The sequence below is a fragment of the Orbicella faveolata genome, unplaced genomic scaffold (assembly GCF_042242905.1).
Source record: "Orbicella faveolata isolate gen_17 unplaced genomic scaffold, um_ofav_v1 contig_12, whole genome shotgun sequence".
Taxonomy (NCBI): Eukaryota; Metazoa; Cnidaria; class Anthozoa; order Scleractinia; family Merulinidae; genus Orbicella; species Orbicella faveolata.
In genome coordinates this window covers 23,726,717-23,743,246 of record NW_028301539.1, presented here as the reverse complement: position 1 = coordinate 23,743,246, position 16,530 = coordinate 23,726,717, and the positions used below count along the sequence as shown (strand labels likewise).

Here is a 16,530-nt window from a genome sequence, read left to right as displayed (position 1 = left end):
CTGCGAACCTCCAACTGAAACAGAAATCAAAAAGGCAATTAAATCACTAAAGAACAACAAGGCGGCAGGCCCAGACGACATCCCGGCGGAGTTACTGAAAGCTGATATTGACACCTCAGTGCACATGCTGCACGGCCTCATAGGAAAGATCTGGGATCAGGAATCTATACCATCAGAGTGGAAAGAGGGTCTTTTGGTGAAGTTACCTAAGAGAGGCGACCTAAGCTTGTGTAAGAACTACAGAGGAATCATGCTTTTGTCAACAGCAGGAAAAGTCCTAAATCGCATTATCCTGAAACGCATGAGGGAAGCGGTGGATGAGATACTACGAGATAATCAGGCGGGATTTAGACAATCCAGATCAACATTAGACCAAATAGCCATCCTTCGTATAATCGTAGAACAATCACTTGAATGGAGGACCCCACTCTATATAAACTTTATAGACTACGAGAAAGCATTTGACAGCCTGGATAGAAGCACCTTGTGGGACCTGATGGCCAGCTACGGAATTCCTGGAAATATCATATCATTAGTAAAGAACACATACGAGGGCACAAGTTGCCGCATTTTGCATGATAGTGGTTTAACCGAAAAGTTCAATATTAAAACAGGTGTAAGGCAGGGATGTCGACGTCTCCTATCTCCGTTCCTTTTCCTTCTTGCCATTGATTGGGCAATGAAGGAGACAGTATCTTACTCTAGGAATGGCATACAGTGGACCCTTGTAGACCAACTCGAAGACCTGGACTTTGCCGATGACTTGGCACTTTTGTCTCATACCCACTCCCAGATGCAAGCGAAAACCTCAAAAGCCATCTCATCAAAACTAGGACTCAAAATCAACACCGATAAGGCAAAGATCATGAGGGTGAATAGCAAGTCAAATGAGCACATCAGTATAGCAAACCGTGACATAGAAGATGTAACATCCTTCACATATTTAGGTAGTGTCATAAACATCACTGGAGGAACGGACGAGGATGTACTGGCAAGAATAGGGAAAGCACGTAGCGCATTTAATATCCTAGGGAACATCTGGAGATCGAGGGAAATAACAACAGCCACTAAAATTAGAATATTCAATTCAAATGTTAAGCCCGTACTACTCTATGGTTCAGAAACATGGAGAATGACAGAGAAGACCGTGTCAAAACTACAGACCTTCGTAAACAGATGCCTGCGCAGAATCCTCCAGATTTACTGGCCAGATACTATCAGCAATGCTACCTTGTGGGAGACTACAGGTCAACTACCCGTCAAAGAACAAATTAAGAAAAGAAAGTGGACATGGATCGGACATATGCTTAGGAGATCAAACACCTGCATAGCCCGACAAGCACTGGGCTGGAACCCCCAGGGAAGTAGACGGAGAGGAAGACCACGAAACACCTGGAAAAGAGACACAGAAAGGACCACCCAGTTAAAAGGCTACACCTGGAATCAGATCGAACAGATGGCCAGAGACAGAGGAGGGTGGAGGCGCTTTATCTGTGGCCTATGCTCCGAGACGGAGTAATAAAAGGCATCATCATCAATGATATAGCTTGCGCCCGAGGCTGAAACCAAGAATGTCACATTTGCAAAATGTAACGTTCGAGATTTCGCCGACCCGATCTATTAGACAACCCATAACTGAAATATTTATTTCTTATTTTTATCCTATTTTGGAGGTGGTCCGTAGAGGGGATCCATACGGGGAGTCCATGGACCGGTCCGTAGTGGGGTCCGCGGACCGGGGGTCAGTGTGTTCGGGTTACCCCTAAGAAATTCAAGACGGAGGTAACTCACTACACGGGTCGTGTGCTCGTCGCCATAATCGTGCGATCTTTTACATTTATCACCAAATTTACAACTTTCTTTGACAAAGAAAAGGCATAAATGTAACAGATAACATCTTCTTTTAGTACATCCACCGGTATTTCCAACTTTAGGACAAAACTCTAGACGTACATCTAACTCCACAATCACTATCGTTTCCCCGGCCTGGTTTGACTTGAATAGTTACGGAAACATTTTGACGAATTCCAGCGCGCCAAACTCTAAAACAAATTTACGGTTGTTTTGGGAAAGAAGTAATACTGCACGGTCCAGATCCAGTTCTCCTCCATTTTCCAGAAGACACTTTACAAACTCTTCCAGTGCTGTTTTTCGTGTGGCCTCCTCCATGTTGTTTCCAAGAAAGTTTCCAAGAATTCCAAGACCATCTGTGATTTGAGCCTGCAAACGTTCCGTCCGAAAGCCATGAAACAGCGTCATGTAAGCATCATGTTATGTCACACCACTCTATAAGCCCCTTAAGCTGCAATTAAGGGTGTTTTTAGGAGGTCATACTGTTGCTATGGTAACCTATTGTGTCACGAAAATGATAACAACGCGTTCACCAATGATTGGGCAGTTTTTTGGATACCGTGATTGTAGCATCAAGTGATAGAGTGGTTATAAAGACCCATCAAATCTAAGTGTTGGAAACTGTTTTGAGTCACCTTTAAAGTGAATCCGAGCTTCTCATACGTATGCACTGAGCTTTGCTTCTGCACGTCTTCCATAAACTCACAGCTCTTGCTCTGGACACTCACCTTTCTCATGCTCTGGACATTTTAATACTGTTTAATTGATTTGAAGTAAATAATCAGTACACCGAAATATCAAAATGTTGACACTTAAATTGCACTTTAAAAAATCCAACTCACAAGATTTTGGTTGGTCAAATCAAACAAAACCAGCAAAACACTTAATGTGATATATAGATGTAGCCAAGCCTCCTGGACCGGGTTGTTCAAATTCCATTAAGCAAATTCCATTAAGCTAACCCAGGATAAGCAAAAATTATTTTGATACGAGTCTTGTAAATTTGCAGTGAGGTTTTCTGAGTTGTGTCCTGGTGTACTGGTACACAGAAGAAATAACCATTGTACTCCTTTCTTTACGAACCTTTGTTTAGCTGCTGAACATTGTTGGGTCTTTTGGAGTTTTATAAACCTGCGAGTCAGCGAGCCATGCGAGCCAAAGGGCGAGCCATGCGAGCCATGCGAGTCATGCGAGCCTGTAAGGGCCAATTTCCAATTCCTTCGGTTTCAATAGGCAAGATTCACTCTAGTTCACTGACTTTAATTCGACTAACACTCCAATAAGACGCTCCTGTTTGCTTGTGCATAATTCCATCAATCGTCCGCGTCTTTATCCGTCTTATCCGTCGTTACTTCGAGTGAATCGCATACACAACTACAACGTTTGTCGACGTTCGCCATTACATGCACACTCGAAAAGATCACGAGACTTAAAAGCGGGAACTAAACGGCGGGAAAAATACATGAACAATACAGGGAACCCAGCAACAGAGCCCTAGAACAAATGTTAAGATTTTTTATTTGTTACATTTATATTCACATGAGAACAAGAACAAGAGCAACGGAACAAAATGAATAAGATCGCAGTATTAAATTCTTGCAATATTAAATTCTAAGGGAAGAGACAACCACATGCAGCAGTCAGCCAACCGACAAAGTTTTGATAACTCTGATTCACTAAAGAGCGAACCTGTTAAAATTACGCGATTCACTCACCATTCTTGACGCCAATACATGGAATTGCCCTGAAGTACTGTTCTCTTTTTTCTTGAATGATTTTCAACGTGGATATCAATGAATGACAGGTGCCAATGGATACCATTCACCTACCCATTCGAGTAGCGGTGGGGCGGTGGAGCCGGACGTTTCTCTCAGAAAATTTTTTTACTTTAATCTTGAACCTTAATAAATTTTTGACGCATTGTTTTTATATTTTGCGGATCCTGGGCGACTTGAATAGACGAAATTTTCTCCAAACAACAAAAATATGAAACAAAGAAAAAAATTCATCACACTCAGGGCAGCCATTACTATGACGCAAGACTTGGCACGACGTACAGGTGTTTAGAGCATTTTTCATATTTGCCGCACCAGCAATAGTTCTGGTAACCGAAGTAAGATTAGGATTTTCTTTTGGGAATATTTCAATTGTAGGCACTTTTGTAGCTAAATTTAAGGTGGCTCGGACCAGTTTTCAGGTTTTTCACGGCTCACAACTTTGTAAGAATAGAACAAACAGGCAGACCAGGGCCACTGTAATATTTTTGTAGGTTTGGATTGTATAATTTATACTTGACCTAAAACAGCTGTTATTTTGTCGTCAGCAGTTACCATGGCAACATTCTAAAAGGATTTTTCAGACCTGATCTTTCGCTTATGACAATAATAACTAAAAAATTAACGCGGTGACCTCCAGTTTTTTTTTAATCAATATCTTTTGGCATCAGAAAATGAAAATGCACAACAATTTTAAAATAATTTTACGGAGCCGATTTCTTGTAAACTTGGAAAAACGACAATTTGTACAAAGTGCAAATTTCCTTCCGTAGAATTTTTTTAATTTTTTTTTTTCTGACGCTTCCTCTCAATAATAATGATATATTAAAACAATAAAAAGAAGGGGTCACCGGGCTTGTTTTCATGTAAAAGCCTTCGCGAGTTCCGTTATTCCCACGCGCGTAGGCGCGCATTCAAAACTCCAGACTTTATAAGATCAGCAGTTGCTCATGAGCTGTTTTGACTACCGTTGACTGCTTCGTGTGCCTGCGCGGGGGAGCGGGCTCCGAACAGGTGTTTTGTTTTGTTTGCTGCTAAAACATCATTTGCAGTTGTAGTTGTCGTCTAAGACAACCTCCTGGGCTTACTCTGTAGGGTTTTTACACAAATTCTGGGTAGATTTGCTATGTTTTGCCAGTCCTTTATACGCTCTTGGTGGCTGTCACGATCGATCGAGTTTCCTTTGAAATTTGGGAAACGTTGAATTCCCGAAACAATTTTTCTTAAATACACAAAATTGACTAAAGTTGTTCCAGCAGGTAAAGCCTCCTTTATATGCGAATTTCGTCTCCAACTGTACAAAAGTGACCTTGCGCGAAAAAAGCCACGCGCCGCCATATTTGTTTTGGTCTTGCGGGTTTAAATCTCGCGCCTCTATCGTGCGTGTTTCTCACGCGCGACGCACGATGGTGATCTACTCTCCGCGCGAGAAAACTGGTACCTTAAAATTAATTTCCCAGGGAAGGGGCCCCCAGGGAAAGAGAGAGTACCCTGGGAGCGAGGTTGTACCGTTTATACTCGTCCCCAGGGTCATCTCCGCTTTCAAGATGGCGGGCGGGCGGTTTATAGCGATAGTTCTGATAGTTTAGTGATAGTCGGGTGCGAGATCTATGTTTCTTGGTGAAAAGTCGACGACCTTCCAGAGCAATTGAAGAAAAAAAAATACTCGCAAAAATGACTCGCATGACTCGCATGACTCGCATGACTCGCATGACTCGCATGACTCGCATGGCTCGCATGGCTCGCACCGTGGTTCGCATGGCTCGCTGGCTCGCAGATTTAGCAGACCCGGTCATTTGTAAAAACGCGCCTGCTAGGCATGACTGTCGATCGAAATCTAAGCTGGGTACCTCAGGCACTTGAGACCAAGAAAAGTTTTGCTAATAAGCTGAACTTACTGAAACGATCCAGATTTCTTCCAAAGGGCGTGCTAAAGGATTTTTATTTTAAAGTAATACTACCCTCTGTAAAATACGGTTTAGTTTTGTGGGGATCGTGTTGTAACTCCGACATACTTGATTCTATAGAAAGACTACATTGTAGGGCGGCAAGAATCATTTTCAACTTGCCCAAGGACATGTCGACAAATGACGTACTCAAATATGATCAGTGGTCTACCTTTTCCCTGTATTATAAGCTCGACATCCTAAGACTATTTTATAAGGCAAACAACGACAGCCTGCCCGAGCCCCTGGTGAAATCGATACTTGAAAACTCCAGCCACAGCTATTCGCTCCGAGGGAAAGAACTTTCTTCTATACCACGATTTAACTCGCGATTTATGAAAGACTCACTTAGATATAAGGGATCTGTCCTTTGGAACATAGTTTTATACCACGAACAACATAAAAGTTTTTCAAGCTTTTTCGACCTTAGAAAGCAGGTTGTAAATAGAACCTATTTTAAAGATTTTAACTTTAACGCCCTGTCGGCTTCGACAACCCGCCACAGACATAGTGACTTTATATACAATTAGTTTTAGTTAGTTTTTTGTAATCATATAGTAGATTAAATTAGTAATGGTTCTAGTTAGCAATTAATTAAATAATTAATTTTATTGTAAATCTAGGAATTGTAATATAAGCATTTTAATCGTAATTTTGAATTTTTAGCAAAGTTAAATTTAAATACACGACCCCACAAGCTTTTAGCTTTAATTATTATCGTGTTTAAATAAAGTTTATCTATCTATCTATCTATCTATCTTGTATCGGTTCTTATGAACCGGTACACGAGGACAGAACCGTTTTCTGTTTATATTGTTTGGCTCTCTCTTTTGAGTTCGAATGACGTAAAACTGCACAAAACATAAGCAGTGAAAAACATTTTTTACAAGAATAATTTATATTTCAGCAGGGGCGGGTGAGAACACTCTGCGACGCCTAGCACTTTTTTTGTGTTTGGATCGTCCACGAAAAAGTGACGTCACATCCGGTAAAAAAGCGGGCTGAGCGGCAAAATCAAATTTGAATGCGACATAATCGTTCTCTCAGTAAGTAAAATGGTTATATTTCGTAATCGGCGGGATATTTCTAACGTTTTATTTGGCCATGACAAACAAAATTTTGTCGTCTTCCTCGTCATATCGTTTGATTGAGGAAAAGAACGATTATTTATTCAAAAACACGCTGTTTTGAAGGCGTGTGTTTTTACGAAATGTCGTCGTTTCTTCTTCGCTGAATTCCACCGGAGCCATCGTTTGCGTGGAAATAATGATTTGTAGGTAAGTTGCACTCAATTCAAATATCCTATTCTCTTAGGTAGGCATTACACTAAGAGAAAAGCGCTGTGTCAGTTTTCTAGACGTGGGAGAACCTATTTAACAGCCCATTTTTCAAATTTTCCCTTGACAAACACTTGAGAGTAACGTAGAGGTATTAATCGTATCACACTGTAAGAATAGACCCACACACATAACGCGGCGGAACTTTCTTGCTGATCGACACTAACGCAAATTCATGTTCTTGCTTGTGACTCAAACTGGTGTTATAAATTCTGTTACGATTAGTTAAGAACCTTGAACAAGTAATCTTAACTTTTCCCTTGGCAATTCCTTAATTGATAAACGCTTCCTTAAACATAGGCAGGCCGTGAACCCCTTAAAAATAAACAAGATATTCTTATGGGCGATTTAGTAATTTGGGCATCTCGTGTTTTTTTCACTTATAATCTAATTTATTTTTCCGTTTCAACAGTGTTGAGTGTCAGCGACACTATAAAGTTTCAATACTCTTCCCCCTTCGCATCCTATGAGGTCAAGCATGCATGCACCTTTCATTTCTTCAATTCCTTTCATTTGCCTTGTTTGCTGACCAAGTTCCTGATCTTTTAACACCTAACTATCATACTTACAGCTTATTTTGAAAGGTTACTCGCACATTTTGCCTTATTTTGAATGTGCTTTCCCTATATAAGCTTACATCAAGACATTTCAGTCCCAGGGAATGACAGAACACTAGCAATTCTGACAATTCTCTCTCATAGAGTTCAATTATTTTAATTCATCACACTTTCAATGTGCGATCTTAACAAACTGTTTGCAAACAGTAATGAAATATCATGCCCCAACATCCAGCCATAAAAGGAAGTCTGGGAACAGGTAGTAGGAACAATGACACTGCCAGGCTGGTGAATGTTACAAGCTATTATGAACTCATGTCTGACAATGATGAGTGACCATGAAACATGGTGCGATTGAACTGAACACCCAGACTGCGAGTGACATTGCTAGTGTTAGTGTTATGAAAGTGATTGCTAGCTAGTAGTGTCTATGAACTTGGACCAGACCAGAAAAGACAAGGTTCAATACCAGAAGTTGACTGAGAGTAACAAGTTTGTACTCAAAAACTGAAGCTGCCTGATCAGACCAGTCTTACAGCCAGCTTCATCACAACTTGTCAAAAGTTCCTGAATTGTGTATGTGGGAGGACTCCATGTAATGACATATATGGGGAAGCTCTGCTCAAAAGTTTTCAGGCTTCAGATATAACTATTAAAGGGTAAGGGATTTCTGACAAGTTGAATTCAGGTGTATGAAAGGGTATGGAAATCTCTCTTTTACGGATTTCCCTTTTTCTGGTTCTAAAATGTTGTTGATAATCTCTCATTTACTCTCCTGAGCCAGAATGAGGGGATTCTGATAAATTGTACTGTTCAAAGAGATATTTTAAAACTTCTCTCTACGGGTTTAGAAAAGGGATACAGTATTAAGGGTTTGGACTTTGAGATGGAGCTTCCCCATTAAGAACTATGTAGAATACCTCCCCCACTGCCCCTCCTTGTGTAACAAGGATGTTCAAATTGTTTTCTGGAAAAAAGCAATTACCAGTAAAAAACAAAACAGTACCAATTTAAGGGATTGTGTGATTATCAATGTAAGTTCCCATTTGTATTTTGAATTAAAATGGGCCTAACGTTATCCACAACAGTATAAAATAACCATACTTTGCAGCTTCATAGAGACTCAATCTGATAATGAAAACATTACTTTTATATTTCCCCTTCCTTTGTACCTTGTGATATTTTTAGGGAAATTCTCAAAAAGTCCCTCTCCCAAAGAAAATAAAATATATAAATAAAGATAACTTTTCTTTAATCTTGAAAATGATCTCCGCAATAAAAATGTCATTCTTATGGCTCTTTATCATCTTGAAGTGTGTTGTGAAGAAACTGCTTATTAGGAAAATATAAATGTTCAACAGAAAAAATGAACAGAAAAAAAACAACAAACTCTTCTTTCAGAGGAGCTCCTATATTTTATAATTTTTGTAAACCTCTTACAGAATGCAACTTTTGGTTAGGTTGCACTTCACTGTCAAGGAAGAAATCACACCAGAGAGGCTTTGTACCTTTATTATGATTTGCATTATCACTAAAAAAAATTCACACTTGGACAGGTCCACTGGCACTCTTACATGTATGTTAAAGATGGGAAAAGCAGGTTCAGTATCATCTAAATCAAGGGATTTTATGCCAGTGTGGAGTGTATATGCCAGGAGGTAACCACCTAAGAAAATACAAACACTAAAATTAAAATTAAACAACAACTGAGAACTTTTAGAGACCTCCATCAGTCACAAAAAGACCAAGAACCAGATCTTTTCAATTTAACAAATTGACATCAGTTTTTCATGCATCTGTCTTGAACATTATTGATCATGAATTCTGCTGTGGATCCACGGGGCGATAGCATACACTCATCCACAAACACAGGAAAAACTGACATCGATTTGTTTTTTTTAAATAACAAACTCATTGCCAAATTGTATGCTCTCGCTCATTGACACCCCTCTTAAATTATAAATTTATGTGCCTACAGGTCCGCTTATTGATGATGAAAATTAGCCAATGAGCGCACAACAATTTCTACAGTTATCGTAAAAAGTATAATTTTTCTTAGTAATGATTATTTTGTTAGTAAGAGTTTCAGAGGAAAAGTCCAGTGTAAAAATGTTATCTCAACAGAAAAGAATTATTTAGTTTAACAAGAGGAATTCAGAAGAACACTGATTAAGAAGAGAAATAAAGTGCATCTCTTGTTTGCATTTCTCTTGTGGGTATTTGCTCATTTACCTGACCTATGAAAAACAAGATATAATGTATAATTTTTACCTCTGCTGTAAATTTTTCAAACCAGTTGTTTTCACTTTCACAGTGGTTCTTAAAAAGAATCACAAGCACACCACCCACCCCCTCAGTCCCTATTCCTACCCTACAACACTTCAGCCAGGATCCCATATCAACCCCCCAACATAACTCACCATAATACTCCCATACTACAATACAATCTTTTTTTATTATTTTGTTGAGACATACCTAGATTAAACCATCAGATCTCTGACCTTTTGGTCCACTTCATCTCCACTAGGCCAGGGGAGCAATCAGTGTAAATATATTTATATTTGTTGGTCTAATTTATTATTGCTCTCAGATTTCCCCTTCCCCTTTGATGACATTAAATTGGTTTAAAAAATAAACTGCTGTAAACTAATTAAAGCAGAGACAGAAATTGAGCCATAAAATTACTACAATTTTGGTATGAGGATATTAAAATAACTATAAGTTATTAATATTCATATGTTCTATTGTAAAGAAAGTGTAACTACTTACCGGTAAATTGAACTTCATTGTCAGAGACAAAAACCCAAAAACATCTAAACACAGGTCAGTGAAGACATTGCCAGTTTTGCTTTTGCCAACAACCACTCTGCCTCAAAAATATAGAAGATAATGACAAAATCAATAACAAAACCAACCTCTGTTAATTCAATAACCACACCAAATTCCCCTCCAAAATTCTCTTCAACGTCTTACAGTAAAATTTTGCCAACAGCATAAATTCAACTCAATGCTTTAACATGCTTCTCTCATTAAACTTTTACCCCTTGAGTCAGAATTTGTAGGTGTATCACATAGAATTTCACAAAAGATTAAAAATGCTGTTAAACTTTTGCAAATGTCTGCATCATGTGTAAAATATGCAAATGAGGTGACTGATGATGTCATACACTCAACCCAATATTACATCAAGTTGGTAGGCTTATAGTTCTACTGGAAACACACCTATGGCTATTAAAATTATACACAGCCTGTATTTTCCCATGGCAACTCACTCTTTTCTAGTCCCCTCTAACCTGAGGCCACAACTTCGACCTTATAATATTAATATGCTTGCTGAATCATGCAGATGAGGCACCATTGGCAAATATCAAAATGGAAAGCCAAAGGTGGCCAGAAAAGCCTATATCAGAGAAGGTTGAAACCCAGTATGTTGCCATGGTAACAAAACTGTTAAGCTCATATTATGGAGGACATCTGCACATTTCATCATAATAGCACTTTTAAAGCACTGTCCCTAGGAGCCTATGGTCCTTTGTATCTGGACAATAGTTCAAAACTTGTCTGGGGAACTGGATGATCTAAATGGTAGTTGGGAGACTCCCAGAACATTGAGGAGAGTTGCAAGAAAGATTGTAAAACTAGCTCCTTGCGGGCACTCATTAGACACTAACACTACTAACATGACTGAGTTTGGACAATGTATATATTGTTTTTTCGGATACATGTAAACAATGTACTGTTACTTGTCATACAAGAGGTACCTTGCTACTGAGTTAAGTCTTAATGTGTGTATTTAAAGGAGGTCACTCCAAAAATGTATATTTTTTGTCAATGCTATATGAAAACCTTGCACTTTAAGGTTAGCCACTCACAGAAGTTTCAGCCTCCAAAGTGCAGGGTTTCCTTATGAAGTTCACCTGCAAAGAAGCCCACAATTTGAACATTGTTGCCACAATTTCAAACAGTACTCAGCAACCAGGTCCCATTTTCGTGTCCTAATGGCTTCCGACAGTTTTCGCTGCGTGCCAGGATTCCAGCGTCTTTCTTATACGGCTTTCTCATTCTTACGCTGGAATCTTGGCACACAGCAAAAACTGTCAAGGCTGACAACAATTCGTGCCCTCTGCCGGGACAATATAACATTCTTTTAAACAAACGCTAATTTTACACTTTTAGCATCCTCACATTCTTTCACACGTATTCTATTTAATATATGCCATTCGCTTGTTATATTCAAAATTGTTAGGTCTATTTTATCATTTCATTTTTGTCCGTCGAAGACAGCAGACTGCCTGTTGAAAGCTCACAATTTTAAACAATTTTACCAGAGAACGTTTTCTACCTCTTTTATAATGAATCCTGGTATCGGATCTTCAATATTTTAAGCAGACAATCACTTTAAGATCAAACCAAGCTAGAATTTTCAGCCCACCCACAATGAACCAACCACACCTGACCTTTGTGAATTATTTGATGCATGCATATGAGCCAGCCATTTTTCATTTTTCTTTATGAGATGGAAGGTAGATGACATTTAAACATTGATCACATAATGAACAAAAGTCCTGTTGCTACAGAGCTACATTGTACCCCCACCAGATTAACAGAAGATGAGGTGCTGAAAACAGATCTTTGGAAAAACTAAAAAAAGCTGTGTAAACAACCACCAGAGGCCTGTGTTCCCACAGCATCTCTTGTTGAGTTAATTTGATATAGAACATAACTTTAAAATCTCAAAATGGTTGAATTAACTAATTATGAAGTCCTACAAGTATGAGAATTTCAGATTGTATGATTGCAACCAAGTATGAAGTTTGATAGAGAAACAATGGTAAATCTTACAATTCTACTTAACAATATTCTTGAATTGCGAGCTCAAGATTCCCATCAGGTGATAATATGGTTGATACAGCCTCACACTATCACCTCGAAGAAGTCTGGACCTCATAGTCCAATTCTTGAAAAGGAAGACAGAAGATGTTCTCTATTTTATTATTAATAGATAACAATTTACAGGTTAAAGCTAATTACAAGATAAAATCTGAATTATATCCAGCATTTAATTAAGAACCACTTTACAGTACCTGGGAAGGGAGGGGGGGGGGGGGTACTCCCAGAAAAAAAAACCAAAACCCTTACTCTATTGATCACCAAAATCGGAGATTTTCTGTACCCTATTTATGCCCGAACCAAAAATTTTACAACCTATTTACAACCGTTGCCACTGACACAGTTGCCCTAAACATAAGTTTTGAAGCCCTTTTGTTTATGGTCTCATCAATAATGATGAAAAAGTAGTTTCTTCTAAACAACATTACCCAATTCAAGACTACAGTAGAGTACAAACATCATACCCTATTTAAGACCAAAGTGGCCAAAATCGAGACCCTATTTATGACCAAAACAGCTGAAAAACCCTACCCTTTGGGGCCACACATACCTATATAGTGCATATAAGGGAGTAACCTTAACCCCCCTGCTCCGGGTCACAGTAGAAGTGGGTACCTGTCAAAAGTGGGGGTTAAGTTAAGAGGTAAGGATATACCATACCATTGGGAGCTAACCCTAAACAGGCCAACCCCCTCTTTTTGAACTGCCCAAAGAAGTTGATCCCCAGGCCGACATTGCAGTTGAGACAATACAGAGGAATGTACAATTAACCACTGGATGACTGAAGGAAAGTTCTACTCATCTGGACTGCTTCATCCCTTTGCTGATCTTTTCGGGGAAATCTGATATCCCCAAAGTACGCATTTACAATGGACTCTAGCTCTCAACATAGATTATTTCTTACAGAGAATAAAGTATTGAACAAGAGATACGGAAATAGGATACTAACCTTGAGTAGACGATTTTCCACCAAACGCACGTGGATACAGAGCTTCAACTGTGTTCACTTTTAGAAAAAACTGGCTTCTGTTAAACATGTTCCCATAATACACAGTGCAAACTATGGCCAGCAATACTTCATCCAGGTTCTTGTTAACATTATAGGCTATTGCACTTAGTGTTATCACCGAATCACGAACAATCAGAACCAAAAGTCGGAACAACCCCAGTTTTGCAAATGTGTAAAATCCACCATTCGATGACAGAAGGCTCTCCGTTATTTTCCTTCAAAACAATACTAAACTGTTTTCTTTTGCCGAAAGTTCTGCTTAAAAAGTCGAAGAAATGTGCCTACAACATCTTTCTATCCTCAGTATGAAAGGACACGAACCTGATGGTTTGCAAATAGAGGAAAAACTTCCCCAATCGAAACGCCATTTTTTCGCTTTGTGAAACGAGCTGCGCGGCGCAGTTTAAACCGGATGTGATGTCACTTTTTGGTGGATGATCCAGATACGGAAATTTCAGGAGTCTTGTGCCCCGCCCAGGGGCGGGGGGAGAACACTCCGCGACGCCTGGCACTTTTTGTGTATCTGAATCATCCAACAAAAAATGACGTCACATCCGGTAAAAAAGAGCGCTGAGCGGCAAAATCAAATTTGAACATGGCATAATTGTTCTCTCAGTAAGTAAAATGGTAATATTTTGCAATCGGCCGGATATTTTTAACGTTTTATTTGGCCACGATAAACAAAATTTTGTCTTCTTCCTCGTCATATCAGTTTGTTTGAAGGACAGGGTAATTATTTATTCAAAAACACGCTGTTTTGAAGGCGTGTTTTTTACGAAATGTCGCCATTTCTTCCTCGCTGAATTCCACAGGAGTCATCGTTTGTGTGGAGATAATGAATTCTAGGTAAGTTGCACTCAATTCAAATATCCTATTCTCTTAGGTAGGCATTACACTAAGAAAAATGCACAATGACAGGTTTCTAGACATGGGGGAACCTTATTAACAGACGCGCCTTTTTTAAAATTTACTGTTGCCAAACACTCGAGAGTACTTGAGTGCTGTTAATCGTATCACTGCAAGAATAGACCCACACACATAACGCGCTTTGCATAACTTTCTTGCCGATCGACACTAACACAAACTCGTGTGTTTGCTCATGACTCAAACTGATGCCATAAAATATGTTACGATTGGTTAAGAACCTTAACCAAGATATGTTTTCCCTAAGCAATCCCTTAATTGATAAACGCTTCGTTACAGGCAGGCCGTGAACCCCTTAAAAAAACGAAGAGGATTAGTTTTAACGGCGATTAAGTAATTTGGACATGTCGTGGTTGTCTCTCATTTATAATCAAATTTATTTTTCCGTTTCAACAGTGTTTGACGTCAGCAGCGCTAAGTTCCAATACCTCCCCCCCCCCCCCCAACTGAGGTCAAGCGTGCACCTTTAATTTCTTCAAACCCTCTCATTTGCCCTGTTTGCAGACCAAGTTCCTCATCTATTAATCCCTGTCATATTGGCAACCCATTTTGAAAGGTTACTAAAAAGTTGTGCATTATATTTCAGTGTGCTTTCTCTTTGTAATCTTACATCAAGATATTTCAATCCCTAAGGAAACGAGAGAACACTAGCAATACTGACAATTTTCAGTAATTCATCACTTTCAATATGCCATCTAAACAAATTGTTTGTAAACAGTAGTGAAATTTCATGCCCCTACACCTAGCCATAAAAGGAAGTCTGGGAACAGGCAATAGCAACAATGACACTGCCAGGCTGATGAATTTTACAAGCTAATGAACTCATGTCTAACAATGATGGGTGATGATGAAGCATGGTGCAGTGAAACTGAAGAATCAGACTGTGAGTGACAGTGATAGAGTCAGTGTCGTGAGAGTGATGCTAGTGTCTGTGAACTTGGACCAGATCAGCAAAGAAAAGGTTTTGTACTAGAAATTGACTGAGAGCAACAAGTTTGTGCTAAAAAACTGAAGAAGCTGGCTCAGACCAGTCTTAAAGCCAGCATCTACTTACAGTACTTGTCAAGAGTTCCTGATTTGTGTATGTGGGAAGGCTCTCTGTAATGAACTATATGGGGTGGCTCAGCTCACGACGAGTACCTATTTCAGGCTTCAGGTATAAAATTAATGATAGGGATTTCACAAGTTGAGGTGTATGAAAGGGTAGGAAAATCTGTCATTTAGGGATTCCATTCTTCTGGTTCTAAAATGTTGTTGAAAAGCTCTCATTTACTCTCCTCAGCCAGAATGAAGAGATTCTATAATATTATTTATTAACTTTTTTCCAAGGGAATAGAAAAGGGATGCAGTATTCTTAAATAGGTTTGTTAAAGGGGTACATTAACCCTTTTGCAATGTAAGGTCGACAAAAGAGGTGCCATTTCTATCAAAATGGTACAAATGTATACAAAAGGGTAAGGGGTAATGGACCTTGAGATAAGACCTTTCCATTTAAAACTTTGTAGAATACCCCCCCCCCCCTCCCAGCTTGTGAAACAAAGATGTTCAAATTATTGTTTTGTGAAAAAAGGCAATTATTAAAAAACAAAACAGTGCCAAGAGATTAAGTGATTGTCAATGCAAGTTTCCATTTGTATTTTGAATTAAAATGGGTATAACATGATCCTCAAGTATACTATGCAGCTTCACAGAGAGGCCCAAACTGATGATGAAAACATATGTTTTAACACTTAAAATTCTATTTTTGCTTCTTCCCTTGTACCTTGTGATCTTTGTAGGGAAATTCTGAAAAGGTCCCCACCCCCCCCCCCAAAAAAAAATTCAAATTTTATATACAAATCACTTTTTTATCTTGAAAATGGTCTGAGACAACAAAACATTTTTATGGCTAGCTAAACTACTTATTAGGAAAATAAAAATGTTTAAGGAAAAAATGAACAGGAAGAAACAACAACAAATTAACTTTTTTTTTCAGAAGAGCTACTACTTGTATATTTTTTTAACTTACATGTAGGTCAACATAATTTGTTTTCACAATTTACCACAAAAGAAAACACCACAGAAAGGAGAACTATAGTTGTGGCATCTGAGCTACATTTTTAAATGGAAACATTTCCCATAAAAAAATTTCCAAATTATATTCTTACCAGTACAACAAAATACCAACTATATTTTGCAGAGAAGTATACTTAATTAATAATATTGATGTAGTGAAATTTTCTATTTAATTTTTGTTCACCT

The 16,530-nt window shown here is 38.7% G+C and overlaps 1 long non-coding RNA gene across 3 annotated transcripts; it reads right to left on the bottom strand.

Annotated features, from left to right (window-relative positions):
• Positions 1-8,858: 8,858 nt before the first annotated feature.
• Positions 8,859-13,795, bottom strand: LOC149117253 (uncharacterized). Of its 3 annotated transcripts, none has more exons than XR_016203581.1 (3): positions 13,306-13,795; positions 10,236-10,332; positions 8,859-9,132 (listed from the first exon to the last, which is right to left on the bottom strand). It is a non-coding gene; the product is annotated as an uncharacterized LOC149117253 (long non-coding RNA). The 3 variants fall into 3 exon arrangements; XR_016203580.1 differs by having other exon boundaries at positions 13,687-13,795; XR_016203582.1 differs by lacking the exon at positions 13,306-13,795 and adding an exon at positions 11,339-11,363.
• Positions 13,796-16,530: the final 2,735 nt, after the last annotated feature.